Here is a 21536-nt window from a genome sequence, read left to right as displayed (position 1 = left end):
AACACATACAGGCTGAATAAAGAACAGGTAAATATGGAAAAAAAAACTAATGGAAATCTTGGAAAATAAAAATATGGTCATCAAAATGAAAAGAGCTAACCAAAGTTGAAGAGAAAAAGTAGTGAATTAAAGGAATATACTGAAGAATTCACCCAGAACAGAGTTTAGAAAAATAACGATATTTTAAAATGTGAAAGAAAAGTTCAAATTCCTGGAGTTAGATTGAGTGGTTCCAACATATGCCATAGAAGCTCCAGAAAGAAGTTCTAAAAGGAAGAGTGGAGAAGCTGTACTTATACAAAAAAAATAGCTGAAAGTTTTCTAATGAAAACATCAGAACATCATGTGTACTGAGCCCATAAAGATAAACTAACACTTTTGTCACATTATAGTGAAATTACAGAACAATAAAGGTAAAGATAAAATCTCAAGTTACCAAAGGGAAAATACTGATTATCTACAAAGGAACTATAACTAGATTCCTCAAAAGCAGCAATACAAATAAGAAGACAACTGGATGATATCTTAGAAGTGCTGAATGGAACACTATCAACCAAGAAATTGATTTCCAGATAAACTATCATTTAAGGGAGAGAGCAGAACAGACATTTTCAATCATAAAAGACCAAGAGAGTTTACCACAAAAAGACCTACACCAAAAGAACTATTAAAGAAAAAATAAGCCCAAAGGGAAAGCATAGAAAGAGAGTGGTCAAAGAAGACATTAATAAAGTATGTAGCAGAATTAAAAATAATAACCACTTTTATTTAAAAAAAATAAGAAGAAAGTGAAAATGGGTAAAGCAAGCTCAGGCCTTTGTCATATTTGGGAGAGGGCTAGAAATAATGACTTTGTCTGAATACTTTGTACTTAAGATATTTTATATTTATAAATCCATCTAGAGCTTCTAAATCAGCAGAGAGAAAAGAGTGGCCAAGGATTGGGGAGATTTAATATAGAAATTTGGTAATTCAACAGTAGAAAAATAAAATAAAGTTACAGCAAGCAAAGTTCACACACAAAATAGTAGAATTAAATCCAAATATGTCTTAATAAGCACAACAACAAAACATTTAAATTACTTTTAAAAGACAAGGATTATCAGCTTGGCTTAAAACAACACAAAAGTAAACCACAGAAAGACTGGATATAGTGGGATAAAAAGAGACAAATTATCAAAATACTAACAAAAAGAAAGTTGAAGACACATCACTAATATCAGACAAAATTAGTCTTTTAAACCAAATATATTAATAGAAATAAAGAGGGTCACTACCAAGAAGTTTAATGACCTAACAACATAACTTTCAATTATTGAAGGCAAAACCACCAGAGTTACAGAGAGAAATTGACAAGCCCACCATATGAATGGGAGATTTTAACCATCAGAAACAGCTAGATCAAGCAGACAAAAAGCAAGTAATAGAGATTGAATCATAAAAGGCCTATAAAGAGGCCATGTTGAGTAGTTGGGTTTTATTCTGAGAGTAGAGGAAAGCCATTAAAGGGTTTTAAGCAGAAGAATGATGAGATCAGATAGGCATTTTTCAGAAGGGTCACTCTGACTATAAAATGGAGAATGGACTTCAGCGTGGTCAGACAACAAAAAGGGAGCAAGACCAGTTAGAAAACTCTTCCTACCATCTAGCAGGGAGATATTGATGGCCTAAACTGTAGTAATATCATTGGCAAAGAAGAACAGGCATTTAAAGAGGCATTTATATAACACAATTGATTGGATGGCAGGGGAGGGGATTAAAGATAACATTCATATTCTGGTCCTAGACATCTTGATGCCTGGCAATGGGGAAGAAAAGCAGATTGGGGGTGAGGGGAGATACTGTTTCCTTGTTTCTGATTATAGCACTTAACCTCCAGCCCCTCAGTTTTGACATTCAAACTGGTTCATTAAAAAGTTAAATTATATTCAATACACAAGGAGTATGTAAATCGATTTTTTTAAATATCTATCAAAAAGCGCTCTCTATTTTATACTATTGGTGCTTAGGGGATTTTTCAATAATGTAGAGGAAATCACACTTTAACAATGCCAGAAAAATGTGTGTGTACTCTAAATAATTTTTCATATAATAATGATAGTCCTTTAAAACTACTTATATTTTTATTGCAGATTTTCGTACTTCTCTGTACATAATGGATTTTCAAACACACCTATATGCCTAACTACTGAAGTAGTAGTCATGCCTTTCCTTAGTGCACAGCTGCTATTAACAAGTAAAACAATCTTTTGACCCGTAAGAACAGAGTCATAGATTTCATAGCACACACATTCTCTTCCATCACCTAGTTGTTAATTACGTTAAACTAATGTTTGAGTTTACAGTGTATGTTTATCCTTCAGAGAACAATGATTTTGCATTGACTGGAATTAGTGGGGAGGGTTCATATTATAACCAAACTGAGGTTACTTATAAATCTGGAAATTAAGGAGCCATTATTACAAAGGCACTTTACTTAATAGCTTCAAGCATGAAAAAGGTTTAAAGGACTTAAAGATTTCCAATTATAAATTTTAAGGTTTTGTATTTATTTTATAGCAATTCCAAATGCAAATGAGATATAGATTTTAAAGTTCCACGTGTTCTGTGCAATTTCACCCTAATAGGCTAAAAAACTGAGTGAAGTGTGAGCCTGCAATCCAGAACAGGACTGCTCAAACAGGCACAAAATATTTTGGAACCATTAAGGAAATTTGCTTGGAAGTCTGTAGACTGGAAGTTTCCCGGTAATAATGGAGCCATAATGAGATGTTTGACTCCAGAATTGCCTCTTAAATGATGGCAAAGATGTTTTTCAAAAAGACAAAACCCTTTTTGTGTCTGATTTTTAACACTGACACATTTGAGAAACACAGAGGTCCTGCTATCAAGTTGTCGTAGGGCTCTTTTCCCCTGTAAGTTGAAAGAATGAGTGCACTGTGCTTTTTTGGTATTTTTCAAAATTATAATCACTTAATGGTTTTAAACAACATGGAAAAAATTATGCCACAAGAATGAAATGATAGTTTTTTATATTCCTAGTTGAGCCAGAAATGTATCAAAGTTGGTTGTTTTTGTTTTTGTGTTGGTGGTAACCTTTCCTTCTAATCTTTGTGCTTCCTGGAAATGTATATGCAAGAAAGGAAGGAAGGAAGAAAATGATGTACCAGTAGATGTGAATGATATACAAGACTTATACACACTACCCAGAAAGATTCAAGATTTGAAGATAAAATCAGCACCCAACAGGAAAAAAAATATTAGTATCGTTTTTTCAGAATCAATGTTAATCATTATAATAACATAATAACAAGGAACCTGGGAAGGTTTTTAGTGCTTCTTCCATTTTTCAGCAAAATATCCAGTGTCTCCATGAGATGAAGACTATCTTATTTCTATGAATTTGGGAAAAATGAAGACTCCTCAAATGCCTGTCTTACTATTTTATGCAAAGTTGTTTTCTGCATCTAAACTGAACCTCTCTTCTGCCTTAACTTCTCTATCAGTGATTGCTGCAGGCAATGGGGAATGGTAGTCACAGTAGCTCCTGGGCATCAGGTTCACTTAAGCTAATGTAACAGAAGAAGAAAAAATTAATTATACTGTATGTATAAAATCAGAGCTGGGGATCCCAAGGTAACCAACCAAACTATGCACTACACGAATATAGAAAAAGGAGCATTGGGGAACAATCTGAATAACACCTGTGGGGAACATGGACCAAAGGTCACAGAGCTGAGAGTCAATTACCGGTGAGGGCCACAGAGAGAACTAACTCAGGTCATAACTTTCTATAAAAGATGGGTCTCTTGATGACACTGTGGCACACAAAGGCTGGGAACTATAGACCCCAAATATGTTTATTTCTAACGGAATTACCAATAGGGAGCATTTAAGTCCCAAGACTTCATGGAAGCATTCATTCAACTAATTTAATTTGTTATCATCATCATCATCATTAATAGTGATGTCAGGCATTCTTCACCTTTCTCTGTTAACCAGATAGATAAATGTTCTCCATCCAGTCAAGCAATTCCAGCAATTCTCAATTCTGTCTGTACATCATATTCACCCGTGGGGTTTGCTTTGTTTTTATTTATTTTATTTGTTTTATTTATTTATTTATCTATAGACAGAGTCTTGCTCTGTCACCCCAGCTAGAGTGCAGTGGTGTCATCGTAGCTTACTGCAACCTCCAACTCCTGGGCTCAAGCGATCCTCCTGCCTCAGCCTCCTGAGTAGCTGGGACTATAGGTGCACACCACTATGCCCAGCTAATTTTCTTATTTTTTGTAGAGATGGGGTCTCTATACATTGCTCAGGTTGGTCTCAAACTCCTAGCCTCAAGCGATCCTCTTGTCTAGGCCTCCTGAAGTGCTAGGATTACAGGCATGAGCCACCACACCTGACACCTTATTTTGTTTTTACATATGCCTGCCTTGGTCCCTTCCCTGAGCCTCTAAATTAGAATCTCCTGGGGTAGAACCTGGACACATATTGAACCCAACGGTGCTTCACCAGGAACAAAGGACTGCCATAGTATCACTGCCGTCCACCTCAGGCTGAGCCTTTATGGAGCTCTCTGAGGAGGAGCCAGGGTTCAGGCTTGGGTGAAAATACCCACCCACCTACAGGCAGTGACTCCACTTCCATAATCAATCACAAGGTTTGCAGGAGGTACCTTTGCCTACTGCTCCACCGAAGGTAACCGGCTTTGCAACATCTGGTTGTTTGGCAAAGCTATAGAGGTAACGAGTTGAAAGCACTCGGGGCAGGTGTGGGTGGTGGTAGGTTTGTCCCCGAGATTGCCCGTAAATGGTATTGATTCACATGTTGCCAGAGAACAGAACTGTGGCTGATCTTTCATAGTTTGCATAAATCATTTCATGAACTTTTGACAAGTTCTATTATGCTTTCAACAACAAAGGGTGGAGGAGGTGCAATACTATGAATAAGAGCACGGACTCTGTGGCCACGCCACCCTGCGTTTAAAAATGGGCTCTTGTACCTACTTGCTGGGTGAGCACAGGTATCTTACACAACTTCTCTGTGTCCCAATTAGCATTCGGAGTAGTTGCTCCTACCTCACAGGAGTATTATGAAGACACAATGAGTCTGTACGCGACCAGCTCAAGAACATAGCCTCACACAAAGTGTTCAGAGTACAGAGCCAACTGATGTTATTAGAATCTTATGGGGGACCCCCATATGCATCCCCTCCACATACATGTCTCATTTGATGTGCTCTGCCCCAGTCAGCTGGGGCACAGGAACATGGAACAACCCTGGAAGAGCCTTGAGTCCCATTGTTTTTTTGGAAAACTCTAATCAGGGAAATGAACATCATCCCCAGAACCTATTATTATTGCTTTGCAAAACATCATCGTCTGACAGCACAATTACTCAAGTAAACTCAAACTCCACCCAACATTCCCCTGAGAGACCGCAGTACTGTGCCTATACCTTTATTATACAGCACTGTAGGAATCTCCTGGAAGTTCTCCCAAAGTGCCTGCTCTTGTCTGCCCCTGGGCCTTTGAAGAGGCTGTTCTTCCTTCCTGGGATGACTGTGCTACCCCATACCCTCTACAGTGTGAGATGGAGTTGCAATTGCCAATTTACTCGTCAGCCTTCCCCACCAGGCTAGCAGTTCTGTGAGGACTGGGATGGAGTCTGTCTTGCTCACCATTTTGCCCTCAGCACCCAGCACGGTGAACAACACGTAGTAGGCATTCCAAAAATGTTTGAGGAGTGAATAGATAGCTCCAGCTGCCTAGTCTTGATGGATTAGGACCCTGCCACTTGCAGCTGTGTAACTTGGAGCAGGCTACTTAACTTCTCTGATCCCCAGTAAAGTAGAGCTAAAATAACTTCCTCATAGGTTCTTGTGATGACTAAAAGATAGAGCATGAGGCAAACAAGCTAGCAGAGTGACCAGAACAACGTTAACATTAATAGTCAATACATGTTTAAAAAAGCAGCATAGCCAAGTGCACACAAGACTTTCACTTTCCTAATTTTATCCCTTTCCTTATTTAATAAAAATGGATGTTACAACCATAATTGTCTTTATCAAAACCCCAGAAACAGGGGAGATGGGGTGAAAGGTCAGAAGTTACTGTTCTGCAATTATCTAAAGTAGACACTTATTAATGCTGATTTATAAATATTCATTAGACAACTCGTACAGACCACGCAGAGCATAAAGGGAAAATGCCCAACTGAGAGCTTAACTTGCCTTCATGCCAGTTCCCCTATGCAGAAATTAACCCAACACAAAATCAACATTTGTAGAACTGAAGTAAAAGACATAATTTAAAGCCCAGCTAAATATGCCTCTCTACTTGCCCATCCAAGAACCTGGGCTCAGGAACAAAAGAAACATTAGTCACACAACACATGCCATTTGAAAAATTCATGTCTTTTTGCTTTTGATGATAATATTTAACATTTATTGAGTACTTACTACATGCCAGGTAATTTGCATACATTATCTCTTATAATCTTCAGAACATAGTTATTATGATTTCCATTTTTTTTTAATTTTTAAACTTTTTTTCATTAAGCTCCTTCCATTTTAGGAAATTTCCATTTTTAGAGAGAAAGAAAAAGTCAGGGCTGTCACTGAAACTGTACAGGTTTAGAAATATGCCCAAGATCAATAGGTTAGTAGGAAGCCAGACTGTCTGCCCAGACAGCCTGGACTCATACCCACTGCACGGAGCCCTCCTCCCGAGATGCCAGCCTCGTCTCCCTCTGGCAGGGCAGGTCTGGCGGCCACCCAGACTTCCCATCATTCTGACTCCCATGCTGGAGTCTGGTTTCCCAAGAGCTCTTCTGGTCCCTGAGCTAAGCAACATCTCTCTCAGTCTGATTAATCTGGATGGTATTTAGTGCTGATTCACATGACATCAGGACTGTAGGGAGCCAGGCCCTTGCCCTTCCCACCGTGGAGAGAATGTGGTGATTGCATGGCAAGATTACACGGGATATCTCCTCTCTCTGCTCATTTAGGCCCCCAGGCCCCAGGGAGCTTCCCCACTGAGGACACACAGCTACTCGGGCGGATGCAAGAGACTGCTAACCGGCAGTACAAACTTATGGGGGAAAGAGAGCCAGGAATAAGGCCAGTTATGAGGGGCAAGTACTCACTGTGTCAGGGCTAAACGATGTAGATTCTGTTTGGTAGCAAACTGCCACTTCCATTCCACTTGTGCTTGTATCTTTCTCTCTTAGAAATACAGCCGCTCTCCATCTCCCCACCTGTGAGCAGAAGGTGCTCTGGGCTTTAGAGTGCAGATAAAAGATACCTTATGTTGCAGAAAATTCTAATAGTCATAATTAAGAGATCTCAAAACCTCGTAACAATCACATTTCCTCATATCTCATCAAAAACACGTTTCTCTCTGTAGTGACAAAATTATAATTTATGAAGCTTTTACATGTTTGGATGCTGGTTTTGAAAATGAGCATAATGAAGCCTATTCTCTAAGTGTCAACCATTTACCATCCACACCCCCTCTGCCACCACCCCAGCCCCTCACTGATGGGAAGATGAAGAATGGCCACTTAATGTTGTTTAGAATACTCTCTAAATCACATTGTGTACTGATTTTGCATGCAGAATGTTTATTTGCTAAAAAAAAAAAAAAAAAAAATCACATTTCACTCCACTCATACATTCCCTTGGTTCTATTTCCTAGAATGAGCAGGAGGAAACTGAATAAAATATCACTGCGTTTCCCATTTTCATTTGTCTGCATGAGGTTAGCACAGAAGAGAATCTGCTTTTCAAAGCAATTGCATCTGTGGCAACTGGTCGGGGTCTGAGACTGCCAGTCCCCAGCCGGCCTCAAGGTAGTCACTGAAGCAGTGAGCTATGCCCAAGACCTTTTCCTGATTTAGCTGTTATTCCAGAGAGAAAACCTACACAAGAAAGGATCACGGAAAAGGCATTGGCAACAGATTTTTTTAGGGAAGAGGATGGTGGGTGTGGGAATTGGGGTGCAGAAGTTGAGGATTTTAATCACAGATATTTTTCCTAGAGAATTTCACAGCAGCAAAATGAGCTAGAAGATAGGTTGATATCGATCTTGCTAAATCCGAGAAGTAACAGAAGCACGTCCCTCACCCTCTCCTACACACATACCACCTCCCTCCAACACCCAGGTATTTCTGCCCTAGTTTTTGCTTTCACTTTGGAGGAATATTTCCTTATGTCACCTGTATAAATATAATTACAAAACACTGCCGGTTTCTCTAGTCCCACGGTGACCCTACCTTCATGCTAAAACAAAAGAAAATGTGGTGGTTGTTTGTTTCCCCTGCATGTATATTAAGATTAGTTGCTGAATTTACCATTCTCTAAATTGTTTAATGGTAGTGTTTTTTGGAGTCTTCATAAAAACAAATCCCATTTAGCCAGGATACAGCCTTTAATTGAAATAAATCCTAACTTGCCTAAAATCATGAAAGATCATGAGCCTATAAGTTTGACTTACCCCTATTTGAAATTCTTCTCTATCCACAAAGAATATGTAAATCTTTACAGAATGACCTATTAACTGCCTGCTGCAGGGACTAAGCTTTGGGCTTTGTTTCAGTTATAAAATAAGGTCACTCTGCTTTTGGTAAAAACTGATGTAGCTGCTTTGATAATTAAAACTTACAGAGTCGTGAAGAGATGATATATTTAAACCTCTAAAAAATAATGTGGACGCCATAAAATTGCAAAAGGAAAAGTGATAAGTGTCCCCTATTACTGCTCATCAAATTAAATATTAGTAATAGGGTATTTTTGTCACTCTTTAATAAAGAATTTCAAAAAATGTTTTGAAAAATTTAAATTCAAGTCCTGAACCAGCTCCTGTCTGGCTCCATTATGTAAGAGCATCTATAGAGAGGACTATATTTCAGAGGATATCACTTAAATAAAATTCATAACATGAATTCACTGATGCTGCCAGTCAAAGATCTGAGACTCAAAGTGAATCGACCTGGCTTGTAACGTGGGGTTTTTACCTGTAGACAGATCTACTCCTTGCAAGCTTGTATGCCCCAACCTACTGCCTGAGAATCTTTTTATCTCTTTTTTCTGCTGTAATTAAAGCAAGTAGCTTCTGGCTCAAGTGTGAGAATATGATCTCAAGAAGCAGTACCTAGAAATGAAATCAAACAAATGCTTAGGCAAGTTAATTATTCTCTTTGTGTCTAAATTTCCTCCTTTCTGGAATGGGACAGATGAAGGTGATAAGTACTGGTGACACTGAAATTGATAATGACAATGATAGGCACGTTGTAAGTATCAGTACATGTCATTTTTCTTCTTCCCCACTCATTGACATCTGCCTCCTACCCTCCCTTCATGCCTGCCCATCCTTCAATCCCATGACTATAATCGGTCATCCCATGTAATTCTGCCTGCAGGGAGAGAGTACACTCATTGTACCTGCAACTGCATTCTGTCTGGTTTAATGGCAGCAGTGTTTCTCACAATAAATAAACCGGCCTTCTGATTTAGACTTCAGTCTCCTATGGGTTTAGTCAGGGTGCCTCAGTTGACTTTGAGAACAATATTCTGGGATGTTGACAAGCTAGGGACAGATTGTACAACATGGGGACTCAATGCAGTAAGGTCACCTGTGAGGTTTCTGAGGACACAGCCAGCGTCCTCTGGCAATACACCAGCTTCAACACATGCCCCATTTTAAATGTCAACTTCATTTACTAGCAGTGTGGGCTCGAGCCAGTCATTTAATCTTGCTGAGCCTGTTAACTCCTCTGTAAAGTCTACTTGCCTCACAGGGTCATGGAGAATATCCATGCAGGTAAGTTATATGTGAAAATACTCTATAGACTGTAATACACTATAAATGTAAAGTATTATTTAAAAATTTTTTACATTAAAATCTAGTAAGTCATAATACACATGGTTCCCACTTCATATTGTCAATGTAAGAACAAAAAAATTGAAAGGAACTTTGAAAATTCAGAAAACCACATTTGGAACAGTACTCGAGAAATACGCTTTTGAAGCTTACAAATATATTTACATATTTTTATATTATATATATTAAGTATATTGTTGCATGTTTATGTTTATTATGTCTGAGTCACTGTTATTTATAATCCAGATCATGGAATTTTTATTTTTATATATATATATATATTTTTTTTTTTTTTTGAGACAGAGTCTCACTCTGTTGCCCAGCCGTGGCATCACCCTAGCTCACTGCAACCTCCCACTTCTGGGCTCAAGCGATCCTCCTGCCTCAGCCTCCCAAGTAGCTGGGACTACTGGAGTGTGCCACCATGCCCGGCTAATTTTTTTTCTATTTTTAGTCACCTGGATAATTTTTTCTATTTTTAGTATAGATGGGGTGTCCCTCTTGCTCAGGCTGGTCTGGAACTCCTGGCCCCACACAATCCTCCCACCTCGGCCTCCCAGAGTGCTAGGATTACAGGTGTGAGCCACTGCACCTGGTCGAGATTGTGGAATATTTAAAGCTATGAAATAGAGTTTTATGTTAGTTAGCATATGTGTGGCTTCTGGTATGATCGAAACATAGCTTTTACCTTGAGTTTTATTGGCCTTCTATTTATTTACCCTGCCCCAATCATTAAAAATTATTTTCTGAGGCATAAATGGCAAATATAGGAGCCCCAAGTGCCCCATCTTTGCTTTGCTGTAAACTAGATTATAGAGTGGAATAGCTAAAGGTACTGAATACCAATGCTTTGGGTTTGGAATTTTATCACTTTCTCCGGCCACTGAACCTACCAGTTATAAATTACATTTTATTACCTTCTAGAAAAACAAATTAAGTGATGGGCAATTCAAATTCCACATGCAAAACAGCTATCTGAGAATTTGTCAGCTGGACAAATTCCCATTTTTTCCTCTTGGGAAAATGAAGAATGTGTTTGTTTTAAAGTAGTTGAAATACCTGACTTACCAGTCAGTCCTGTCACTTTAGCCAGCTGGTTCAGCCACAGGGTGATCTCATTGTGCACAGATACGTCAGTCATCTCTCTCACACCCCCTCCATTTCCCCTCAAGAACAGAGGTCGATGAGTAACAGTGGATGTGTCCTACAGATTTAGCCCATGTGTTTATTTGGATAACTTTCTGCATTTCTGTTCATGCTTATCTTGACTGGATGTGATGTCACTTCATATCCACTTTCAGTCTTTAGTTAGCTTTGCTTCTCCCTTTTGTTAGTTATCTAGCTGTCTTTGCCTACTTTCAAACATTAGGTTCATCCTCTCAACTTCTTTTACGTTTTTGCCTTTTGTTTGTGTGTCTTTTGCTCCTCTTTGTGTCTGCTCCTTAATTTTCCTAATCTGTATTTTAGACTTTGTGTTATGCCTTCTTTCTCTGATTCGTCATTTTATTTCTGCTGCATTCAGGGTAGATGAGGTTTACATCATCTTAGGAGGGTCAAGAACTGTGTTTCCCACAGTGTACAGGACATAAATCATGATTTCGGCCTAAGTGACACTAGAGATGATTATCAGTGGCACCCGGATGCCAACATTAAATGGCATTGGATCACATAGAGAGTTATTTTCCTCCCAGTTCTCTCACACTCCTGCCCATTATTTCAAGGAGAAAGTTTCCGTTTGGTCCTTGTATGTCTATCACTTGTTAATCTCCCTTTTTAAAAGACAGAGCAGGCCTCAGGCTGAGAGCCTGCAGCTTGTAATAGTATCTAGCTAGAGTTTTATAACACTGTTTTGGTTTTTATTACAAGTACTTGTTTTTATTGTTACCTTCTATTTATGGGAAATGATATTGGTTTTCTTTTTACAGTCATGATATAAAGTTTTTTCTTTAAAAGGTATATGTAAGTTTAAAATGCATGCCAATTTAGAGAAAAACATTAAGTACAAGGATATGGCAAAAATTGTTGAAAGTGGTAGTACTAGAATGACAGACGTTTGGGAAGCACCAGCCTACAATCATTCTATTAACTTTTATTATTTTCCTATTGCTTTATAGCAGTATATGCTATTTTAAAAGCATATTTGTTGATAACGTCTAGGCCTAGAGATAAGTCATTCCACTTCCACATTTCTTCAATTGAAATTACACGCAGATTATTTCATGATCTTTTATATTATTATTATTCCCTTTAGTCATTGGGTTTTGACAACCCTCTCCCCAAATAGTCACTGATAATCACTGATCTTCCAGCAGGTAGTCTGGGGCAAGTATTGTGTACACTGGTCTGGTTTAATTCATCTATTTGGAGTGCTAAAATCTACACCCATTTTTTTTTTTACCCATTCCCCTCCCCCTCTGCACTGCCATGATAAGGAAGCATATAGACCATGAGACTTCAAAACTTTGACATGTATCAGTTAGAGATCATTCAATATGATCCCATTAATTCCAAGCAATGTAATCTTTGCAATTTTTTTCCCTAAAGGGAAAAGGGTCATGCAGCTCTTTCTTATGCTGTTTTCCTTGAAGACTACTTAGTCCCATTCACAGAAAGGAAACATTTATTTTTAGGGAATTACAATCTCCTCAACCTCCAACTTGTCTCTTTTCACCAAGCAGTGGAACTCTCTAAGATTTCTAAGTTTATTTTGGGGGATGCAGTTGGTATATCCTGAGGAATAGATGCCTTTGGCTCCTTCCCAAACCTATCTTCTGTCTGCAGGGGTGGTGAGGAGAATATCCAGTTCTCTGTGATACCAACCTGCTGCCCACAGTGTGCAAAAAGTACTCGGAATAAACTAGAGCAGGTTCTTACCCATGCAGCTTCTCCTTGTCCTGCCTTCTTGTTTCAAGCACACAGCCACTGCCATCTACATCCGCCTCTTACACTACTTCAGAAAACCCAGGCCTTTGGAACTGTAGAACCCTATCCTTTATGCTAAAACCACAAAAATCCTAATCCATCTGATTCTTGTGATGTGGGTCAGATGTAGTCACGGAGACTGGGAGGTAATAATTGCATGTGATCCACTCTCCACTGCTTGAAAACCAAATCCCTCCTTGCTCTTTCCAACTTCACACTGATGTCTTCAAATCTCTGCGTGCCTAGAGACTGCTACTGTGATAGAGCCAATTCATATCTTGGGCCACATTGCCATGTCTGACTCTCTATATTGCTGGTTTACTTTGGGAATGGTAAAGATGGTATTTTTCCTGATCACAGTGTTTTTGCATACAGCCTTGCTTCCTACACTGTCTATCAAAGGTCAGATTTATTTGGCAGTTTTATGGGCACCCTTCCCCCATATTTTTTTCTTGGCCGACTGACCCTTTTGGTTATCAAGAGGCTACTTACAGACCTTCTCAGAAGCCCCAGGGCTGAAGTCAGGTCCTTGCCTTCCTGGCAGTTCAGTGACTGTCCCAATTGGTCTGGGTGACTCCTTCCTGATTTGGATGGGCATTTCCTGCTCCTTGTCCCTAGCCTTAGCAGCTGCAGGGAATTAGGAGCCTGTCCTTGGACTGGCAGCTAAACTTTGATTGAAGTGCTCTGTTCAAGGCAACCCCAGTAATTACTTGTTCACAGACAGCCTAATCCACGCTTTCTTCTTGACCATCATTCATCACAGGGTCTCCAGTTTTAAAAAGTAAACATTTTTTTATTATTTGTTCACTGGTAATTTAGCAATTTTACCTGTGTAGCTCTATAGTTGATAACACTACCAAGTACTTGCTCAAGAGTTCTCATTTAGCCACTTTTACTCAAGTACCACATACCTTAGGATACATATGGCCTTAAATATCAAGGCTCTAGGGTTCTCCATCAACCTCTTTCAATTTCCTAAATGAGATAATGCTTATAAAGTGCTCTGCACAGTGTCTGCAACCTAGCAAGCAATCAGTAAATGAGAGCTATATATTGTTAGGATTGTGTTTAAGGCTGTTCTTATTTCACTTCTGGTGCTTGCCAGTGTTGCAATGTCAGTGGTTTTCCCTAGCCTGAGTCTCTTCCCCCAGTGCAGTGGTGAGTCTTCTGGGGAACACACCTGGCTTTTGCCCCTGGCACCCAAAGTTTCCACCATGTCAGTCCCAGAACATGAGCTCACGTGCATATGACACATGGCTATTATCCAAGGACTCTGGTCATGCCTGACATTCATTGACTATCTTGATGTAGGAATAGGTTCTGTCTGTACACAAATTCAGTATTCAAGGTAGAAAGGACAGGGCTGAAAGATTACTTTCCAGATATGTTCTCAATGCCTTTCCAGGGGGTGCAAAGTAATTCAACTCTAGTAAGGCTGCATTTGCTTTCTCTTTCTGAAAAACTTGTCAAGCACTTTATCCCTTTCCATGGCTTTAAAGTAGTCTGCCAGGCGTTCTTCATTTCAGGCTCTTTACTATTCACTTCAGTCACAAATTATATGAGAATCTACACCCATTCTCATGCATTAGGTCTCCTACAATATCACTGCAATTTCCAAATGCCAGTTGGCCATAATTCTTAGGGGGAATAATTAGTCCTTGCTACAGATGTGTACAGTACTAGGATTCACAGAAATCCTAGAAGTAACCCCCAAATATAACAATATTTAGACTTCACTAGCCTGTGAGGCCACATGGGCATTTATACCCAAATTGCAATGGCTCTGAGCACACCCTGCCCTCACACCGTCCCCTGGCTGATTTGCCATAAGCCCAATCTTTCCTGGGTTCCACTCTTTAACTGCTTCCATGAAATCCTGTGAGTGCTTTTATGCATCTTCTCTGGCTTGCTAATGAGGTTGGCACTCAGAAACTGCCCACCTTGATAAGGGTGCTTGGGAATTTCTTTCCCTTGCCCTCTTATTCAAGGTTCTAGTTGTGATGATCCACCTTGTTTCCACTGTCTCCTTCTCGTCTCATGTCTCGTTCTCAGGGTACTGTGACAGCTCAGTAATCTTTTTTGAAATGCAAAGGAAAAGATTACCAGAGTCATGCTCAGTTAAAAATATCCCACACCAGAGCTGCTTGGGCCCCCAGAGTGTTAGAGCTCTTTGATTGTGCTGCCTTTATAACTGTCTTTCTCACTTTTACATGTGTGTACACACACATGCACACAGCACAAATACTGAGATTCTATCACAAAGCAAAGTTGACTAGGCCAAGTGGGTCAAAGGCCTTCTGAAACACCTTCCTATTGTAAACCTTCAGCATTATTCAGACTCTTGATATGAAATAACTTAAATGACTATGGAACTATGGAGAATAAAAGCAGAGCTATTAAAAAAAATCTATTGCTCATCCCCAGAAAGCTCACATTTGTCAAACTGAAGGAATAGCTTAATAGCTTGATAAAGGATATGCACTTCGCAAATATAAATGTAACACAAATAAATGGCAATTCCCCTATAGACCTCTAACCCAGTTCCTAATGTTTTCTAAATTGATACACTCTATAATTTTGCTAAGAAAAGTCACATAAATTCAGTGACAGTATCCCTTCAACTAAGTATCTTTAAAAATAGCAAAGTACTACTTTGTGCAGAAAATCCAGTTCCACCCATAATCAAATAGATTTCATCTGCCTTTTCATTCTTGCTTTTTTTCCCTCTTTGTCTGAAATGCAGCTTCAAGAATGAATGACAGGGATCTGGTCACTCAGATTCACCAAATCGGCACTGACTGTTGAATAGGCCAAATGCTTTACTTTCACATCCATTCTTTCAAATTTTGAAGCCTCAGACAGTATAGCACATATTTCCCTACATTAAGTCCCTAAGTAGTAATTTGTGATTTGGTTGTAATTTGAGACCATCAGGAAACATACAGTCCAAGATATAGAATACTGATCCTCAATTCTGTTTCTGATTGGCTGTCTACTGTCACTTGGGTTTGTCACGTGAATATAGAGATATAGCCAGGCCATATAGTCCCATATTACTAGGAGGGATTTGGCTCCAAATCCTGGTGCAGTCCTTTGGTGAGATCTACCTAAGGTCTAGAACCAAAAAAAATATTTCTCCTCTAAATTCTTCTTCTTTTTTTTTTTTTTTGGCCTTTTGCCTTTTTATTTTTAAGAGACCAAAGTTGGCTATATAAAACTCTAACTTTTATGTAATCAAATTTACTAATTTTTTCCTTTATAACTTCTGGATTTTGTGTTTTTTTTTTTTAAATCTTTCCCATTCTAAAATTATAAAAATATGCATCCATGTGTTCTTCTAGGATGTCTGTGATTTCATGTTTTACATGTAAATCTTTGATCCATCTGGAATTTATTTTGGTATAAGAGGTGAGATAAGGATCCTATTTCACTTGTCTTTTTTTTTTACCCTAAAATGGCAAGTCAGTAAATCCCATTACCATTTATTGAATTAATCTACCTTTTATAGGAGTCCTTTAAATAGCAACTTCTCCATGTACATTTTAAATGATTCAATTGATACATGTTCTATATGTGATTTATAAAATTTCTATTTAAAATATAATGCCAGAAATAGCTATGTGACTATGGACAGTTATTTAACCCCTATGGGTTGGTTTCTCCACCTACAAAAATGGAGACAGCAGTAGCTACCTTGCATTGTTCTTGTGAAGATTTTTGAAAAATAAAGTATGTAGATGCATTTACCTCAAAAAATGTAAATTTTTCTTTCCTTTCAATTTTCTGTAATAAAGCAATGTGGGCCCTCAGTTAGAATTAAAGATCAAACTTGGCTGTAAGACTTGGTTTCTATATTTACTTCCAGAGCATATGGAGATAGCAAAGGGGGTCACGGCTTTTTCAACAGTGACACATAACTGTTTTCCTTTCAGTTCAGCATCTAAAGAAATGCCCTATCTAATCCTTTTGAAGGACCAAATTTCTTTTCAGTTTCACAAGTATATCAGCAAGTCATGGTGCTAGGGACAAACAGTATCACAGAGACCTGAGTTCGAATTCCAGTTCTCCCACTAACTAATGTGTGGCCACTCTTGAGGAATAATTTATTGGGGGAGAAAGAAGCCCCAATGTCATAGAAGTCTTGATGAGGTTAAATAAGAATCCTTATGGAATATAAACTACATGAGGACAAGAACTTTGTCTTGTTAAGCAGAGTATACCAAGTGCTAGAATAGTGACTGGCATACATTGCCACTAATTAAATCAATGTGGAAGGAAGAAAGGGAGGGAAAGGGAAGGAAGGAAGGAAGGAAGGAAGGAAGGAAGGAAGGAAGGAAGGAAGGAAGGAAGGAAGGAAGGAAGGAAAGAAAGAAGGAGGGAGGGAGGGAGGAAAGGAGGGAGGAAGGAAGGAAGGAAGGACCCTTAGCCAGGTGCCAAAGTAAGGGGACTAAAACTGCTAGCTATAGGCAGAGGTAAGCGGTAACAAAATGCGGTTGCGCCTTCAGGGGTTAAAATCTGGATCTGAAAGCCAAGGTGTATAGCAGTTACATACAAGGCATAATGAAATACGTGGTATCACACAGTACAGACAAAGTTCTTTGAAGATAGCTGGCAAGTAATAAATTCCAACTGGAGGATTAGGAAAACACTTTATGGAAGAGGGCTGTGTCTAAGCTAAACCTTAAAAAGTAATAATTGTTTTTTGTTGTTTTTTTTTTTAATAATGGGTAAAAGGGCAGCTTTCTAAGCCAGGCAAAACAGTTCAAAATTCGGGGAATATTTGGCATGCTCCAGGACTGGAGCTTAATACAAGTGATGAGCATGCCAGTCAGATAGAGGCAAGAGCAGCTGGAAGGCCAGGCACAGTGGCCTTGAACGTTCAGCTGTGGTGTTGAAGACAATGCATAGACCTGAAGGTTTCTGAGTTGCAGAGTCATAGGGACAGGCCCTTATTATTATATTATATTTACTTATTTATTATTTCTATTTATTATTTAAGACTCAGTGTGAAAGATAGATTAGAAGGGGTGAGAGTTTAAAAGCTGTTGTAATAGCTTAGGAGAAATGTCGTGACGTGCTAAACTAAGGAAAGAAGAAAGGGATTTAATAGTGAGAGGGGAGCACAGGGTCAGAGTAGTCAAGCTGTTAGGCTGATGGTGATATTGCTTTCAGGAATTCATGAGGACAGGTGGTACCTGTTTAGTTTGGGAAGTGTTGAGCTTAACGATGCCTTTTGAACACTCAGTTGGAAACAGGCCACTGACACCCAAGATGTCAGAGCAGGAGAAACAGTTAATGAGGCGATCAAAGTTCCTTTTCAAAGATATTTACAGTCAACATAATACACATATATAAAAATGGAAGTATCTCAGATCAGTGGGGAGAGATGAATTATTCAATAAATAGTGCTGGGGAAATTGGCTGGCTGTTTGGACAAAAAATGTGGTGCCCCATTTCATGCTGCCCACAAAAACAAATCCCAGATGAATTAAATGTGGAATTGAAAATATGACAAAATCAGAAAAATATCTAGATAAGGAATATTATATATGTTTACACACACATATACATAAGCACATTTACATCTAAATTTATTTCCATATCAAATATATACTTACCGAAATCTGTGAATATACACTGGTACCTCCAATATCAATTTAACACCACACTGTTCATTCTAGTTTTCTCCCTTTCCTTATTTCTAACTCTCTTCTACAACAGTGAGATACTTGGCTCCCATTATTTTTAATGTAATTACTAGGTTATTAAGTATGGAATGCCCTATTTCCTTACATACAAAGTTTGACAGTTGATAACTGACATTTCACTTTGACATTTCTTGTTTGTTTGTTTTTTTTATTGTGAAGGTACATCCTCATTCTTTCAAACGCAGGTTTGGCTTGTGATTATCTTTCAGAAAAAAAATTTTAGAGCAATTTCTGTGAAACCATGGATAAGGCAAAAATTCGTGTTATTTTTTAGTATGAGTTCCGTTGTGGAACCAATGCAGCACAGACAGCTCAAAATATCAACAAAGTGTTTGGGAAGGATGTGGCTAATGAACACACAGTACATCGATGGTTTGAGAAGTTCTGTTCTAGTGATTTTAATCTTGAAAATGAGCCACGTGAGTGACCTGAGACCAAAGTGGATAATGATAAACTGGTTTGACGTTATTATTCCAACAATATTGGACCATTTGAAATAAATGGGCAAGGTAAAGAAGCTGGATAGATGGGTACTGCATGCATTAAAAAAGCATCAGAAGAGCAATCATCTTGAAGCTTGAATTTCTTTGCTGTCACAACATAAAGGCGAACCATTTCTACAGCATATTGTTATGTGTGATGCAAAATAGATTCTTTTTGATAATCATAAGCATTTGGCACAATGGTTGGTTGGATAAAGATGAAGTGCCAAAACATAGTCCAAAACTGAATGTTCATCGAAAAAAGCTAATGGTGTCTGTTTGGTGGTCCAGCACTGGTATTATCCACTACGGCTTCAGGAAATTTGGCCAGTCGATTACAGTGGATGTCTACTGCAACCAATTGGATGAAATGATGAGGATGCTTGTGATTAAGCAGCCGAGATTGGTCAATAGGGACAGGCCAATCCTCTTGCAAGACCACATGTCACAAAAAATAATGCTGCTCAAACTAAGGCAGCTGGACTTGGAAACTGTCAACCACCGTATTCACCAGGCCTTGCACCAACTGACTACCAGTTTCTCCAGGCTTTGGACCACTTCTTGCAAGGAAAAATATTCAATTCTCAACAAGCTGTGGAAAACGCCTTTTGCGATTTCATTGCCACCGGCTCTCCAGGCTTCTTTGCTGCTGACATAAAGAAACTACCATTAAGATGTCAAAACTGTGTCAACTACTAGTTTAGGTGCATACCTCGATTAATTGTACTGAATCTTGTTTGAGACATAATAAACTAAACTTTTGTTTCAAAATTGGACATTTCATATTTAATGACCTGAATAGTTATTTGATCAATTCCTCTGTATATAGTTAACCTCTCATCACCACTGCTGCCCCTTTCCCTGAATAGAGCCCCCATCCTGCTTGGGCTCTGACGTCCCACACCAGGCCACCCATCGGAAAGGCTGTCTACCTTGCTCCGCCTCATATAACGGATTTAGGACAGAATTGTTCAGAAAGGGGAAAAGAAAGAGGAAGGTGAAGGAAAGGAAAGTAATGGAAAGAAAGGGGAGGAGAGGGAAAGGGAGGGAAAAGGAAGACATTTTATTCTTTGTTTATTGATTTATTACAGAAAATAAATATTCCAAATTGCCAAAATCTACCATTACATTTATATTTGATGACATTCCATTCAACTACCATTATCAAACACTTTCTGAGTTTAATGCGTTCTGGGAAAAATGAGGAAGTATTTCCCAGAGCATCACTGCCATCCAGGAATTTACAATCTCATTGAAGAAATTAAACATAGAGACTTAAAGCAGATTAATAACACAAACCAAAAATAAGCAGTTCAATAGAATAGCAGCATGAGCTGGCGCCAGATCCTTGGTTCTCATGGAGCCGAGTGGAGGGACATAGAATGTCTGCAAGTCTGGCTCAGCTGGGGCTTGGCCCACACAGAGCGGTCCTAGCCTGCTAGGGCATGTTGAAGACTTGCCCTTAGTAAAAGGGAAACAGCCTATAAGGGCAAGCGTCGCTTCCAAGGACATTTTATCATAATCACATCTTCCTGCCAACTGAGTAGAAGTTGCTACCACCCCGTATTACACAGAGCAAAGAACCATCTGCAAATCCTAAGGGGTGATTGTCCCACTCCAAAGCAGAGCTGGGTCTATGATCCTGACCTCCTCACTACTGAGACTCCAGATGAGAGCACAGAAAAATGAGCACGGAAACTCTGAAAGTCTCCCCTTTCATTTTGTTACATAAGTAATACAAATTCTTTTTAGAAATTATACACAGGCCAAAGGGCAATCATCATCCATAATCTTATAGCTTTTAGGACAAATACTTCCAGGAAGTTTTCCTATGCATGTGTGTAACCCCAGGAAATGGGTAGCTCACTCAGGAAAGTTTTGTAATTAATTGCTGTGCATCAGTTTCCTCATCTGTAAAATGAAGATGAGAATAATATTACCTCCCTCATTGCGTGCAAGAGGGCAACACATGAGTTAATGTATACAAAGTGCTTCAAATAGTGCCTGGTGCATCTATAAAAGTAACATAATCTATATCTTTCTAGAATTTCTGTATCTAGAGTCAGCCATTTATTTTTATAAAATGGGGCAGAAGTATTCATATTCTTTTGTAGCCTGCTTTTTTTCATAACAATATGGCTTGAACTTCTTCCTTTGTGGGACAGTTTGAAAAGTACAAAGAAACCATTAGATCCCTTGAGTAATTTTTCAAAAGTGAAAGGTAGTGTGGGAGAATGGGCCCTGGTCCTTCAGGGGTATTATTTCAAGGTGATGGGCTAGGTTAGGGCAAGGTCTGGCTCTAATACTTCTTAGAACTAGAAACTTGGGAATGCTGCTTACATATAATCAGTCTATGTGTGTACAACCTCGAAGCTCCTCTAGCTCAATAGTTTTCAAACTTTGTTGTTGTTGTTGTGTAAGCAGTAAAGCCATGTTTCCCACAACAAAATCTTATGTAGAACTCTACCCAATAATTTAAACAGTTTTGAAACATCAGAACAAATATATTCTATAAGCTTAAATGTATAATGCTTACT

The sequence above is a fragment of the Lemur catta genome, chromosome 3, assembly GCF_020740605.2.
Source record: "Lemur catta isolate mLemCat1 chromosome 3, mLemCat1.pri, whole genome shotgun sequence".
NCBI lineage: Eukaryota > Metazoa > Chordata > Mammalia > Primates > Lemuridae > Lemur > Lemur catta.
This window is presented reverse-complemented; position numbering follows the sequence as displayed.